The sequence below is a fragment of the Equus przewalskii genome, chromosome 1 (assembly GCF_037783145.1).
Source record: "Equus przewalskii isolate Varuska chromosome 1, EquPr2, whole genome shotgun sequence".
Classification (NCBI taxonomy): domain Eukaryota; kingdom Metazoa; phylum Chordata; class Mammalia; order Perissodactyla; family Equidae; genus Equus; species Equus przewalskii.
In genome coordinates, this window is record NC_091831.1 from 84,184,488 (window position 1) to 84,198,862 (window position 14,375).

The following is a 14,375-nucleotide window of genomic DNA, read 5'->3' on the forward strand; positions in this document are numbered from 1 at the left end:
GGGAACACGTGCAGGAGAAAGCAGGTGGAGGAAGGTGAGGAAAACTTCTGGTGGGAACATAGCTGACGTGGTTACTTGGAGAAGTTGTTGCTTGCTGGGGAGGGAAGTACAGATGGGGTTTGAGGGATTCGGTTGGAATATAGCTGGATTGAAGTACCTCTTGTTTGTGTGTGTAACGGTTTTATTGATCATTTGGCAATTGTAATGCTTTGTTTTTAATGCCATTCCATTTCTGATTGCTGGCTCCAGTTTCCCTGCATTCCATCATCTGCTGTTGTCATATATGTGCTGATAAACTTAGAGTGTTTCTTCTGCCTGCCCTGCTTTTGAGTTTTCTAGCTTTCTATTCACCTGCTGCCTGACTGCCCTCTTCGTCAGATGTTATCTTTTGCCTGACTCTCAAAGGAACGTTCTGGACTTTATTTTTTTCTTTCCTTCTGTCTTTCAATATAACACTGGATAGTGGGCTTCTGGGCAGTTGAATTAAAATTTGATTATCAGTGTAAATCATGTTTATATATTTAGTTGTATTAGAGAGTTAAAAGTGCATAAATCTCCAGTTTTAAAGTTAAATATAGCTTTATAGTTTTATAAACTCAATTTTTGTTTCATAAAATGAGTTTATATAAGTTGTCAACTTAAAATCTTAACAATTGAAGAGATTTTAAAGGACAAGTAGTCCCGCCTCCCACCCAAGAACAGATGTTCCTTTACAGTATCCTTGTCTAGCAATTAGAACTCTGTTCTGAAGCAGCTTATTTTTCTGTCAAATTGTTTTACTCATGGTTACCTTTGTTCTGTGCCTGGGATCCAGTCATCAAGATAGCAGTGTGAGATTTGCTATATTCTCACGGACTAGAAATCTGAGACATAGATAGATGTGAAGCCTGAAAAAAAAAGAGACTGCCCATTGGTTTGCTGGTGAGGGATACTGGCCAAAGTGTGAAAGTAAAAACACTGCTACCCATTTAGAACTCCTAGGTTGGGGATGTAAAGAGTTGTTGAAGCTGAGCATGTTCTGGCTAAGCCTGGGTATGGAAGAGGGTCAGTTTTAGTTGCCTTTTCTTTGTTGCTTTCATTCAGCATATACTACATGCCTTTCACTGTGCTAGGTGTTACGGATACAGAAAGGAGTAAGATAAGGCTGTCTGGTGAAGTGGAATGTTCTTCCCCCATGGAAACTTTTGAGTAGTCTTATTGTGTTTGTTCAAAAGCAGAAGTATCTGTCTTGCTTTTATATAGATAGTATTTAACTTAAATATTAAACCAGGTACTTAAATCATTGATCTGCACTACATAAAGACTTAGGAAAATGCAAGCTATTTTCTCTGTGATCTAATTCTTGTGTTGTTTTCCTGTAATATTTTATTCTGTCAGGATTTTAATAAGAAATAGAAGTACTATTAATCTTTTTATTTTAAGTGACTTTAAAGTTTGAAAGGTTCAAAATGTTTCACTTTAACTTATTTCCCAGAAAATTAAGTTTGAAATGAGAAAATGTAGCCATAGGTTAATCAAGAGCCTGAGAACTTTGACATACATTTGAGACTTAGTGAAAGAGTGTGTGTGTGTATTAGGATGTTTGTAGTTTATAGAATTTGTTTTCGAGCTGGTAATATATTTTATTTAGAGTTCATTGGGATTCAGACATCCGGAAACCTCTGCTGGACTTTCTTTTCTGGATGCTCTGATGGCTTCATGCCAGTGCTGAGCACAGATTAACACGTAAGATGTGTAACGCTGGGAGTGTTCGAGGATGGTAACCTTATTTTTTTTCACCTTTATATTCTCAGTGTCTTGAGATATAGAAGGAGTTCACAAATGTTTATTTTTGGGATTCTTGGAAGTATCTTTCAGCCAAGAGTCCTCATTTAGCACTAAGTGTTTGAGGTTTTTTTTAATAGATATTTGAAAATTGGTAAATTTACCAAATTTGGTAAAATTTCAACAAATATTCTTCAAGTATTTTTTGTCTCTCTGTCCCCCTTTGGGGCTTCCAGTAACACTTGTCCTACTCAGTAGGCCTAAAATCAACAAGTAAAACCTGTAGTCTGACAAATTCAGGCTTAGTGACTTATTGTAATAAAGGTTACTGCACACCAGAGGAACCACGGGGCATCTACCAAGGAAAAGTTTTTATAGGATTGGCCCTCAGCTAACATCTGTGCTAATTCTCCTCTCTTTGCTTGAGGAAGATCGTCCCTGAGCTAACATCTGTGCCAATCTTTGTTTTCTCTGTGGGTCACTGCACAGCATGGCCGCTGACAAGTGGTATAGGTCTGTGCCCAGGAACCAACCCCAGGCCGCTGAAGCGGAGTGCACCAAACTTAACCCCTAGGCCCGAGGGCTGGCCCCCAAGGTTTTTGTAGGATTTTGAGGGAACTGGGGACTTTTGGTGAAATTTAAATGAAACAGTGTTTGAGAGGCTCAGAGTGAAGCAGTGCTTTCTGTGAAGGGATCAATATCAGGTCTGGGCTGCGGGTGGTCCCAGGGCTCCTCTCTACTTAGAAACTGAAGTTGAATTGGTTGTGGAATGTTGTGTCCAGAAACCCATTATTTGAAGCTCTGCATCTCTCCAAAGTGACTTAGATCCTCCAAGCAAGAGTGGGATGTTTTAATCTTACTGATAGGATTTCAAACAGTAAAGTTTCTGTTAGTTTATGGTTTTAGTAAACAGAATTTCACTGTAAAAAAGCAGTAGAGGTAAAGAAGTCAGAGAAGACTGTCTTTGTAACACTTTACAGCTGTAGCATGTCCTTTGGAGCAACAGTGTTTCTTGTTAACTTTATAGCTGGTTTTATGTGTGTGTTATTCCAGCCCGATGAATGACAGGGCAGGTTTTTACAATCACAGTTAATTTTTACCTTCTCATACGTTTATTAGGCTGGATGAATTTGTCCCAGTGCACACTTACATTCTGTCTTTTAAAATTTTTTTCAGTCTTTTTTCTCTTAGTTTCATCTTAGTTTCTCTTGCTACATTTTCAAATTGTTCTGCAGTATCTAATCAGCTGTTAATCCAAACCATTATAATCTTCACCTCTGAAAGTTTAGGTTGGGTCTGTTTTATATCTTTCTTGTCTATTTAACATATTCAGTGTTTGTTCTACCTTCTTAGATATGTGGAATATAGTTATAGTTGTTTTTAACGTCGTTGTCTACTAATTCTGGTGGTCTAGTGGTTAAGATTTGGTGCACTCACTCTGTGACCAGGATTTGTTTCCCAGTCAGGGAACCACACCACATGTAGGTTGTCATACTGTGGAGGCTGCGTGTTGCTGTGATGCTGAAAGCTATGCCACCAGTATTTCAAATATCAGCAGGATCACCTGTAATGGACAGGTTTCAATGGAGCTTCCAGACTAAGACTAGGAAGAAGGACCTGGCCACCCACTTCTGGAAAAAACTGGCCATGAAAACCCTATGAAAACTTGCAGAGCATTGACTGACATAGCTCTGGAAAATGAGAGGGTGGCACAAAAAAGACCGAGTAGGGTTCAGTTCTGCTGTGCACAAGGTCACAAGGAGTCAAAATCAACTCTGTGGCACTAGCAACTGTTAACTCTATCATCTGTATTGTTTCTGGATCTGTTTCTCTGGATTGATTTTTCTCATTATGGATCGTATTTTCCTGCTTCTTTGTATGGCTGATAATTTTTGATTGGATGCTAGTCATTTCGACTTCTACTTTGTTGGGTGCTGGATATTTCCCTATAAGTTTTGGCTGATTCTAAGATTATATGTTTATATTTTAGTTATATTTGATCCTTACACGGTCTTTACATTTTAGGTGAGAGAGCAGCCTTTAGGGTTCAGCCCTTCTTCCTCCAAAATCTATCACCTGATTGCCCTTAATTACAAGGTTTTCCACTGTGGCTGGTGGGAACATAAACTTTTTCCAGCCCTGGGAGGAACAGTCTAGGGATTGCTTCTTCTGTTCTCTTTGGAGAAGTCCTTTCCCTTGCCTCAGCTACTATCTTTCTTTGTTTTACTATGATTATCTTTATTTTTAAAAATGGGAGTTATTGTGGAGAGAGAAATTATGCTTGCACCTTTGTAGATAGTAAATTCTAGTCCTATGAATTGTCTTTAAAGTTTTGTTATATACCTGTAAGCTGGACTGGATCCTAATTCTTGTAGTTTCATTAAATGTCTGGCTATGATACTCCAGACTGACGTTTATAATTTTACTGCCCTTGGAATCTTAAAAGGAACTATACGAGATCCTCCTTACTACCAGATGGTAGCCAGACTTCAGGGACTCAAGTCTTGAGTACACATCTCACAGCTAGAGGAGGCTCCACCTGATACCCGGTCCTGAACAAACCCTGGAGACTTCCTATCACACTGACAGGCAGGGAAGCATCAGCTCCTTTCCTAACACGTTAGCTCGTCAGTACCCACCTACATATTTGAGGGGACCTTCTGTAGATCTCCAGAGTTCTTTGTGCAGTGCTCTCTGGCATTGTGCTCTACAAACTCTAGCTACTTCGTCTCCCTGGACTCCCAGTTCCATCTCAACTAGGAGAGACTGCTACTGGTTGGACTCTGAATTCCCCCTCCCTGTGCCATTGCCTGGAAGCTCAGGCAGTTGTAGGGCTTACCTCATTTGTTTTTCCTCCTCAGGGATCATTGTGCTTTGCTACCCAATGTCCAGTGTCTGAAAACTGTTTCATTGATTTTGTTCAGGTTGTTAGGTTCAGGTGGAAAGGTAAATTTGGTCCCTGTTACTTCACCTTGTCCAGAAATGGAAACCCTAGATTTGTATGTTGTTATGATAATTACTATGTTCTCTACCTTTGTACTCTAGAAAATGATTTTTTTTTCACGAGAACGTAAGAATATAATGATTACCTCCAAAACTAATGATCCATTTTTGTTTCCTTCTCTTTTGGTTTTTTTCTCTTCTCTTCTAGCCTTACTTTTGACCTGACTTGATCTGGAATTCCATATTAAATTGAAATACAGTTGTATCTACTCATGTTTAGTTGTGATTTATAGGCTGCCTGTGTAAAAACCATTTGAGAAAGTGTACAGATATAAATTTGGTAGAACCAGGTTGAAAATAAATGAAGAAATTGTGTTAAGAAAAGGTAAGAAATAGAATACGATAAAGCCAAAATTCAAGCCTTTTTGTTTTGATAGATTTCCTAAGGACCTACCACACATATGACTTTGAGCTTTTTAGAAGCCAGGGCAGAGAAGGTTGTCGGTGGCTCCTTTGCTTTTTAGGAAGGACTGCTAAAAATAGAAAACTTACTGGGGCTGGCCCCGTGGCCAGTGGTTAAGTTCGCACGCTCCGCTGCAGGCGGCCCAGTGTTTCGTTGGTTTGAATCCTGGGCGCGGACATGGCACTGCTCATCAAACCAAGCTGAGGCAGTGTCCCACATGCCACAACTAGAAGGACCCACAACGAAGAATATACAACTATGTACTGGGGAGCTTTGGGGAGAAAAAGGAAAAAAATAAAATCTTAAAAAAAAAAAAAAAAGAAAACTTACTACCCTTGGGCCAAGTATGTGTTATGTTTTAATCTTTTTCTATGCCTCAACCGAGGAAGTATTGCTATTAAGCTTTCATTTGTTATTGGTGGGTTATTTAATTTTAGAATATAAATGAAGGATATCTTTATCCCTTCCCACTTTGTAGGATTGCCTGTATTAAAGTCATAGTCATCTTTTTATTATTTTTTGATTTCTTACTTTCTGTTACTCTTGTCTGCATTTGATATAGTTGCTTCATGGAAATTAAAATACTGACTGAGAAAATGGTAAATGATTTATAGTTTTTCTGTATTACAAGTTTTCTGAATTTAAATTTTTAAAAATATATTCTTTTAAAGATTTTATTTTTTTCCTTTTTCTCCCCAAAGCCCCCCAGTACATAGTTGTATATTCTTCGTTGTGGGTCCTTCTAGTTGTGGCATGTGGGACACTGCCTCAGCGTGGTTTGATGAGCAGTGCTTTGTCCGCGCCCAGGATTCGAACCAACGAAACACTGGGCCACCTGCAGCGGAGCGTGCGAACTTAACCACTCGGCCATGGGGCCAGCCCCTAAAAATATTTTTTATTTGGAATTAATTTAAATTTTTCCGAAAAGTTTTTATTTGGAAATAATTTCAGAATTACAGAAGAGTTGCAAAAATAAAATAGTACAAAAATGCTCCTTACCCTGAGTATCTTAACATTTGCTTTTTCGTTTGTTTTTTTCTCTCTCTGTATTTGTGTAAATGTACACACTTAATTTTTTTCTGAATATTTAAGGGTAAGATATATATATCACACCCCTATCTCTAAATGTAGTGTGTATTTCCTAGTCAATTACATGTCCACATCACAATAATCAACTTCAGTCAATTTAACATTGTTCCAGTATTTTTACCTAATTACTGTTGTGTCCATTTTGTCAGTTGACATCGCAATACCGTTTGTTGCATTTTCTGCTCTCTGGTACAGGATCCAGTCTTGGGTGAGGTATTTCATTTAGCTGTTATATCTGTTTATTCTCCTTTAACCTGGAACATTTCCATAGTCTTTCTTTGTCTTTTATGACATTGACACGTCTGAGACCTTTCAGAAAAGCTTCTCATTCTGGTTTAGTCTGAAATTTCCTCACGGTTAGATTCAGGTTGTTCATTGTAAGCCTGGATACTATGTAAGTGATTATGTATTCTTGTCTGCATATACCATATCTGGAGGACGTTAGTTATGATCACACAGTCAAGGGGTTGTCTTTCCTTTGCTGTATAACTTTTTTTCCCTTGCAACTAAAAAGCAGTCTTTGAAGAGATACTTTAAGAATATTCAAATACCCCATTCTTCATGAGAATATAGTCTTAGATTTAGTATACATCATAATTTTTTCTTGATCCAGTGTTTACTATGCTGGTTGCAAAAGAAGCATGTTCCATCTCATGCTTCCTCTATGTTCACCAGTCAGTTCTCAACACTCTGCTGTATCCATGGGCCTGCCTTTTCATTTATTTATTTATTTTTCTGTGATCAGTATGGATTCATGAATCCTTGGTGGTTGGTTTTTTTTAATGGTTCATAATTCATTACTTATTTTGGAGCTAAATTTGTCCTGATTTGGCTAGTGGAGCCTCTTGAAGCTGGTTCTTGTGTCCCTGTGACATGCTGTCATCTCTGAGCACTTTCTTACTTTCTGGCACAACAGTGTTGCAGGTTCACCTTGTACCTGCTGTGCTCTAGCCCTGGAAATCAGGCCATTCTCTGAGGAGTCCTCAGTTCCTTTGGTGTGGAATGGTGTTAAGAGACCAAGATCTGGCACTAGATATACTTATTGCTTCTTGGCCCTTTTAGCGGATGGTGATAGGAAACATGCATATACGTTCACTTATTTTCACATATCCCTATAGGTTCCTGCATATGCACATATGTCTTCTAGAAATCACTATCTCCATAGTAATCCGGTCCTGCAGGATTCTTTCTCCCCTTCTCTCTTAACCCTGACTCCCAGCAACATCAAAACATTTACTCAAACCTATAATACATCTGAAATAGTTACAGAGTTGCTTTGTCCATTCCACTATAATAGATAAATCTACTAATTTGTTCAGGATTTGTTTGTAGTCCTGCATTTGCCTCACCCTACCCTGCCCCCACTTGAGGGTATTAAGTCAAATGCTGTGTTCGTAAATTATTTAGATTAGTTCTATCTGCCTGCCTCTTGGTCTGTCTTTGTCTTCCTTCCCTTCAGTGTGTTTGCTATTCACTCGAATTATGAGTAGGTTTATTTGTTCTGCTTTGCTTTCAGTTTTAGGGTTTTTTCCCTTCCATTCTTAATTTATTTTTTGAATATGTACGACATTAACATGCTTCCAAAAGTTAAAACTATACAAAAAGGTAAGTTCATGAAGGATCACTTCACTGAGGTGTCTTCCAGCCCATCACCAGCCCTTGTAGGGCACTGGCTTCATTATTCTCTGCTTTAGCCTTTCTGTGTTTCTTTTTATGAAATGAGCACAAATTTCCTTATTTCCCCACTTATGTGCTCTTTTGCACTTTGCTCTTTTTTATTCAGTAATAACTCTTGGAAATCACTCTGAGTTCATAGAGATCTTCCTCAGGGTATATATATTTATAGTTCTTTTAAAAATTTGGGTTTAGATTGTATTTTTTCCTTAATTTCTTTCTTCCTCCATTCATGTTGTTTATATCGTGTAAGTTGGTTGTTTTTATTTTTTAAAGACTTTATTTTTCCTTTTTCTGCCCAAAGCACCCTCCCCCCCCCCCCCCCCCCCCCCCGGTACATAGTTGTCTGTTTTTAGTTGTAAATCCTTCTAGTTGTGCCATGTGGGATGCCGCCTCAGCATCGCCTGGTGCGCGGTGCCATGTCCGCACCCAGGATCCAAACTGGTGAAACCCTAGGCTGCTGCAGCAGAATGCGCGAACTTAACCAGTCGGCCATGGGACCGGCCCCCAAATCTTTTCTTTTTAAGGTTATGTGTCTAGGTTTTGTATATATACAAATCCAGTGTTGACAAAATTTTTGTATATTCAGTACATCCCTGTCATTATTTGGTCCTAATTTCAGTTAAAGATTGTTCAAAGGTTGTTGTCTTAGGATTTGATTCAGCTGCTGTAAATGAAATCCCAAATTAGTTTTTAAATAAGTAGCCTATTTTCTCTGGCTTACCAGTCCTTGGCTGTTTATCCTTGACTATTTTCAAGTTGCTGTATTGTCAGGGAGCAGCTTTCTCTGTGGTGGTGTTTGACCATCTCTAGAGTATTGAAGAATATAGAAGGAATGGGAAGAGGGGCAGTGAACCATCCCTAGAAGGCCAGGACCCAGAAGGCATACTGCCCTTCTCTTCACATATCACTGACTAGAACTTAGTCATGTGCCACACGAGCAGCAAGAGATGCTGAAAAATTGGGATGAGCATGTGCCTAGCTAATTATTCTTAAAGGAAAATGAAGGGGAGAATGAATATTCTCCAGCCACAGGTGTCTCAAGATATTTAAGTCTTCTCTTTTCATATTTCTGACTTGATAATCATCTCCCTGTTAAAACTGTGCCATTATATATTTAATGGTATTTTTAGTTATAAGAGCTGACACCTGCTTTGGCTGATAGTTTCATCATGGCTCATTCTAGTATCTTTTATTTTATAATTGTTGAATTGTGGGCTAAGTTGTATTAGTTTTCACAAAGTGCCAAGTATTGAATGCTTTATTGCCTGGACTTTTTAGAGTTTATGCTTAGATTATGCTATTTCAAGGTGATATTCTGATGTGACAATGGCCTGCTTTTAAAAAATGTCATACCAATTATATTTTTGAAGTTATACTCACAAACAACTGAGTAGTAATATGCATTGTTCTTCATGTAGGTAGCAGTTGACAATTTTTTCATAAAAATAGCAGCCATGTCTTTAAAAGATTTATCTGTAAAACTTAATTGAATCATGCAGAAAAGAAAGACTTTTCATCTCTAGTTCTCCCTTGTATCTGTGATTATATTCTCAGCATAGTGCTCTGTATTAACATATTCTAAATGTCTGCTTCTTAGCAGTACAGACATTTTTGGTTTTTAGTTTAGTAATATCTGCAGTTTTCCCTCAGATAATACTCTGAATATTTAACAAACTATGAAAATTTATTTTAAGATTTTTTGGGGTCATAGTTTAGGACAATTTGAGATTATATGATTATGTTTAAATTCTAAAGAGCTAAAAGGTATCCTAATCTTTATAAACTTTCTTCCTCAAACTTTCCCTGCTTCTACCACTCATTTTTTAAAAAAAAAATCCTTAACAATTTTTTTCAATGCCAAAACCAGATTAATTTCTCCCTTTTTGAATTGCCGCTAAAGTGCCCCCCCACAGTTGTTCATTGCACTGCTTTGTTTTTTCAGAACTCCTTTAGTTGTAGAGCATGCTGATTGAATCACTCGTGAGAGTGTGATTCTGTTCTCATGATGTCCTTGTGTGGGGAAGGCTGGATGAGTTCTAATCAGCTTATCATATTTGTCCTCATTTAGTACGTAGTCTTCTTTAAACTCAGAAATAAATTGGTACTGTTAAAAATTTTCATATGGCTGAAAAGCAGTTATTCTAGTTTTTTCCCTTTAGGAGCCAGCTCAATGAAGGATAGCACAATATTATCATCTTTTCTTAGCTTTTCATGAAGGATTCTCTTCTTTTCTCTGCTTTATAATTGCGATTCAGCAAGCCAATCTGTTGACCACAGCCTTGACATTATAATTATAACCAATTTTTATCCATTGTTTCTATAGAAACTGGATTCTCTCTCATGGATAAATGCTCCGTAGGTCTGTCATTGGTGTATTTTTACCTTAACTGTAATAGTGTATTACATTTGAGGTTCTCCTTGTTTGTCATGCCCCTGCAGAATTGAATAGAAAAGAATAGCATGTTCAAGATTACTAGGACTGAAATATGCTAAGATGATTCCAAACCTTTAGAATGTTAGAGTATTCTTAAGAGTTTTCTACTGATTTTCTTCTAAATATTCTTCTCATTAGATTGTAGAGCAAACAGAATCCACAAATATTTTAACATAGAGGAAAGTTAAGGATTCTGGTTAATATATTTCATCTGCTTTTTAAACTAGAATAAAATTAACAAGATTAAAGATAATCCTGGTGGTGCAATCAGAATGACCCAGTTAAAACTCAGCTAGGTTGCTAAATGGTAAGGATGATTTTCATTTTCCATGAAAAGTTGATTGCTGTATGGTATTTTTGCGTACTCTACACAATCGCTTTCACTGAATGACATTAGCATGTGATGTGGTATTGTGTAATTTCCATATATAACTCACTTAGGTGCATTAGAATGATCATATCATACATTTTGGAATGATATAAAGGGCTCCGAGTCATTCAGTCATGCCCTCCTTGTATATTAGCTGCATCCACATGCTATTTTTTATTTTAATTTTTAGACAATAGAATGTATCTTCATCTCCTCCCTCTCCCTGTAATAAACCTTATAAAACTTCGAAGTAATAGTCCAGGAAAAATTCTAATTGGATCCACTTTCTTTTAGATTACTCATTAGCATTAAAATGATAAAACATGATCAGAAACTCTAAAAATAATAGTATTATTAAATCACCTTATTCAACAGAGTAAATAAAAAGTTCATTGAATGTGTCATTTTGATGTAACTTGTTCAGATTCTCTATCCTGTTAGGTTTCAGGGGCTTTTTGAAAAAAATTTTTATTGTGAAAAAGACAACATGAGATCTCCCCGCTTCAGAAACTTTTAAGTGTTCAGTACAGTATTGCTAACTACAAGCACAATATTATACAACGGATCTCTAGAACTTTTTCATCTTGCATGACTGTATCCATTGAACTATATCCATCTATATCCATTGAACAGTAACTCCCCGTTTCTTCTTCCCCCAGCCCCTGGCAACCACCATTCTTGCTGTTGTTATGAGTTTGACTACTTTAAATATCTCATATAAGCGGACACATGCAGTATTAGTCTTTCCGTGCTTAGCTTATTACATTTAGCATGACATCCTAAAGTTATCCGTGTTGTAGCATATGATAGGATTTCCTTCTATTTTATGGCTGAGTAATATTCTAGTGTACGGTTGTATCATATTGTCTTCATCCATTCATCTGTTGATGGACAGCTAGGTTGTTTCTACCTCTTGCCTTTTGTGAATAATGCTGCCGTGAACATGGGAGTGCAAATATTTCTTTGAGATCTTGATTTTAATTCATTTGGATAAATACTCTGAAGTAGGATTACAGGATCATATGGTGGTTCCATTTTTAATTTTAAGGAACCTCCATACTGTTTTCCATAATGGCCTCACTATTTAAAGTCCTTGTGCAACAGTGCACAAGGGTTCCAGTTTCTCTGCATCTTCACCAGTGCTTGTTATTTTTTGTTCTTTTGATAGTGGCCATCCTAATGGATGTGAGGTGATATTGTGATTTTGATTTGTATTTCTCTTATGATTAGTGATGTTAAACATCTTTTCATATACCTGTTGGCCCTTTGTATGTCTTTGGAGAAATTTCTATTCAAGTCCTTTGCCCATTTCTTAATCGAGTGGTTTTTTTTTGCTATTGAGTTGTAGGAGTTCCTTATATATTTTGGAGAGTAAACCCTTATCAAGTATATCGTTTGCAGATATTGTCTCCCATTCTGTAGGTTGCCTTTTCGCTCTTTGATTGTTTCCTTTGCTGTGAGGAGGTTTTTCGTTTGATGTAGTCCTACTTGTCTATGTTTGCTTTTGTTGCCATATCCAAGAAGTCATTGCCAATACCAGTGTTACCTATCTTTTCTCTCATGTTTTCTTCTAGGAGTTTTATAGTTTCAGGTCTTATGTTTAAGTCTTTAATCCATTTTGAGTTGGTTTTTATGTATGGTATAAGATAAGATTTTAATTTCATTCTTTGCATTGTGATACCCAGTTTTCTCAACACTATGGAAGAGACTGTCCTCATTGTGTAGTCTTGACACCCTTGGTGAAGATCATTTGACCACGTATGTGTGGATTTATTTCTGGGCTCCCTGTTCTGTTCCCTTGGTCTATATATCTCTCTTTATGCCAGTACCCTCCTGTTTTGGTTACTGTAGCCTTGTAATATATTTTGAAATCAGGAAATGTGAGGCCTCCAGGTTTTTGGTTCTTTCTCAAGATAGTTTTGGCTGTTTAAGGTCCTTTGTGGTTGCATATGAATTTTAGGTTTGTTTTTTCTATGTCTGTAAAAAATACCATTGGGATTTTGATAGGAATTGCATTGAATCTATAGATCACTTTGGGTAGTATGGACATGTAACAATCTTAAGTCTTTCAATCCATGAACACAAGATAGTTTTCCATTTATTTGTGTAATTCCTTTCAGTGGTGTTTTGTAGCTTTCAGTGTACAAATCTTTTGCCTCCTTGGTCAAGTTTATTCCTAAATAGTCTTTTTGATGCTGTTGTAATTGGGATTTTCTTCATTTCCTTTTTGGGTTGTTCTTTGTTACTGTATAGAAATGCAACTGATTTTTTTGTCTGTTGATTTTGTACTGTACAGCTTTACTGAATACATTTATTAGTTCTAATGGTTTGTTGGCTTTTTTTGATGGAATCTTTAGTGTTTTCTACATACAAGATCATGTCATCTGTGAACAGAGAAAATTTTACTTCTCCCTTTCTGATTTGGATACCTTTTATTTCCTTTTCTTGCCTAATTGCTTTTGCTAGTATGTCCAGTACTATGTTGATAGAAGCAGTGAGAGTGGGTGTCCTTGCCTTGTTCTCTGTTATAGGAGAAGCTTTTGGTTGTTCACTGTTGACTATGATGTTAGCTGTGGGCTTTTCATATATGCCCTTTATTATGTTGATGTAATTTTCTTCTATGCCTAGTTTGTTGAGTTTCTTTTTTGTTTGCATCGTGAGAGGGTGTTGAATTTTGTCAAATGCTTTTTCTGCACCTATCAAGATGATCATGTGAATTTTGTCATTTGTTCTGTTAATGCAGTGTTATCACATTGGTTGATTTTCATATGTTGGGCCATCCTTGCATCCCAGAGATAAATCCCATTTGGTGATGGCATATGATCCTTTTAATGTGCTGTTGAATTTGGTTTTCTAGTACTTCTTTGAAGATTTTTGCATCTATATTCATCAGGGATATTGTTCAAGGACTTTTGAGATGATTTAGAACATTGTACCCCAGTCTGTTTTTTATAATACTGATACTTGTTAACAGAGTGTTTTCAGGTCACTTATCCCATTTGTTTATAGCAGTCAGTCTGTTAGGTGGGTAGACCATATATTCCAATTTTCTTATGAAGATGCTGGACTCAGAATTACACATCATCACATAACAATTATTATCATTAGTACTATCTAATAATTAATACTCATATAGCACATAGTGTTTCAGGCACTCTTCTAGTGTTTTGCATATATTCATTTAATCCTCACAACAACCCTTTGCAGTTGGTATTGTTATTCACCCCATTTTACAGATGAGAAAAATGTTGAGTAACAAGTAGTAGTAGAGCTTACTATTTATCTGGATTTTAATCTAGACTATCTGGATCCTGAGTCTGCTCTGTCACCTGTTGGATATATTGCTGCTCACAATTAGCTAGAAGGGGTCTGTTTTAATTTACAATCTTTACCTGCCCAGCTGTTTTGTTACCAGTGGAATCAGATAAACTTTTAGTTGTTTCTTACCTGAAATTAATGCTTTTTAAAAAGGAGTAAAGTGCTCGAGCTTTGAGGCACCTCTTCTTTCCAAAAGTCTGTTATCTTCCTGGGCTTATGACTGTGCTTTTGGTATTAGAGGTTGCCTAAATGAGGGATCTAAGAACTAGCAGGCATATAGGTTATATAGCTGGTGTTTGAGAGAATAACAGTAAGGA

The 14,375-nt window shown here is 37.0% G+C and overlaps 1 protein-coding gene across 11 annotated transcripts in view; it reads left to right on the top strand.

Moving 5' to 3' along the window:
- Positions 1–14,375, top strand: part of WAPL (WAPL cohesin release factor) — a 76,871-nt gene that overhangs the window by 36,029 nt on the left and 26,467 nt on the right. The window lies entirely within an intron of this gene.